At 41.3% G+C, this 1963-nt stretch overlaps 1 pseudogene; it reads left to right on the top strand.

Annotated features, from left to right (window-relative positions):
• The first annotated feature begins 353 nt into the window (after positions 1–353).
• On the top strand, positions 354–1044 carry LOC124030402 (annotated as a pseudogene).
• The last annotated feature ends 919 nt before the right edge of the window (positions 1045–1963 follow it).

The following is a 1963-nucleotide window of genomic DNA, read 5'->3' as shown; positions in this document are numbered from 1 at the left end:
ATGAGTAAAAAATACGTCACAATACTGTAGAGGAGTCATTGGCATGCAGCGCTTTCAAAATATGGGGCACTTCCCTGATTGGATTTTTATCTGGGTTTCGCCTGTAACATCAGTTCTGTTGCACTCACAGACAATATCTTTGCAGTTTTGGAAACGATAGTGTTTTCTATCCAAAAGCTGTCAATTATATGCATAGTCGAGCATCTTGTCGTGCCAAATATCCCGTTTAAAACAGGATTTTTTTTATCCAAAAAGGAAATACCACCCCCAGAGTTTCAAGCGGTTTTAAGTCTATCACTATGATTATTGTTTAATTATCTCTGTTTCCCCTCTCTCTCCCTCCCCAGGGTACCATGGTTCAAACATTGAACAATATGGAGGAGCTTAGAAATTCTTTGTTTGGTCGTCCCCTCACCCAGGCACGGACTCAAGCTCCTTTTCTGGTTAAACGATTACATCGTCATCAAAAATGGCAACCAGATGGTTGCAAATTGCGACCCCAAAGAGGGAGTCTTTGGATTCCATCACTTCCAGAACAGACGTGAGTGTGAAAACAACAAGAGGCTGCTTCCTTTTAGTAAGTACCCATTCTATGAGGTGGGCAACCTCCACCTCACAGCATCTGATTCCATGCCTGAGTACGTCAGGAAGTACAACACTGGTAACATAGATACCAGCAACGTGGACCGCCGCAACATGGACCGCCTCATCATCAGTATGCGTCCAGACAGGATAGTGGATAAGGTCTATGTGACCCAACACGAGGACCAGAAGAGCTTCGACCCGGACAACACATATCGCATCAGCAGGGAGTTGCTCATGATCATACGTGGCCATTCGTTGAGTAACTTCCTGGAACAGGCGGGCTATAACACCCATGAGCAAAATGTAATTATTGATCTGGGCATCGTCCCCAGGAGTCTGGGGATACCAGGATTGATATGGACTGTGGATCCAGAGCTCCACCCAGAGCTGCACCAGAGCTCCACCCAGAGCTGCACCCTGGGAAAGAGCTGCTGTAACCAGGCTTCTGGGAAAGCTACTGTACCATACTGTAACCAGGCTTCTGGGAAAGCTACTGTACCATACTGTAACCAGGCTTCTGGGAAAGCTACTGTACCATACTGTAACCAGGCTTCTGGGAAAGCTACTGTAACCATGGGAAACTGCATTCATAGTAGATCAGTGTCCTTTAGTCCTGGTCCTGGGGACCCTGAAGGGGAACTTTTAGTTTATTTATCCAGAGTGACTTCAGTGCATTAAACTAAAGGCAGATCAACAACAACATCCTGTATCACAGTCAGAGCAAGTCAACTGTTTCTGTTACCATTACTGAGAGGGTTGTTGCTGTTGGGTTCTGCTACTGGCTAATGTACATCTGTATTTTAAAATACAAAATAATTTTAAAAAATTAAATACACTTCCAAAATACACGTATCTTGTTGTTTCTTTTTCAAACATTGATATTTATGTTATTTTGTAATTGTATTTTGACATTGTTCCCCTTTCCCTTGTTGTGATCAATGTAGTTTCCTCTTCACTTCAACCCAGAACATGTGATGACATTAAATCAATGTGGAAAAGGCTGATTGGATTTGCAAGTCAACTACATAAGAGCATTTCATCTATTGGCCGACAATGAATGCAACAAGTAATAATTCTCCAATTATTTAGAGGCTAATTCATTAGGTCTATATACCAAATCTAGAGTCAATCTGATCTATGGTTCATGGGTAGATGTTTAAAGTATGTTTTAGCATTAGCATGTGTGCTAACATGCATCTATATGTACAGTGAGGCATATTTAACGTAGCAACTATTTTTCTCAAAACCATTAAATACTAAAATCTGAAGTGAATCTGATGTATGGCTCATAAGGAGAAGATGACTCCAAATGGTTTTGAACATTAGTTCTACATATGCAAATCATGATTTGCTAATAGTTTCCTTGTTTTTTTTTGAG

This window comes from Oncorhynchus gorbuscha, unplaced genomic scaffold, assembly GCF_021184085.1.
Source record: "Oncorhynchus gorbuscha isolate QuinsamMale2020 ecotype Even-year unplaced genomic scaffold, OgorEven_v1.0 Un_scaffold_11199, whole genome shotgun sequence".
In the NCBI taxonomy this organism is placed as follows: domain Eukaryota; kingdom Metazoa; phylum Chordata; class Actinopteri; order Salmoniformes; family Salmonidae; genus Oncorhynchus; species Oncorhynchus gorbuscha.
Note: the sequence above shows the minus strand (reverse complement) of the source record. Positions and strands in the feature narration are given on the sequence as shown.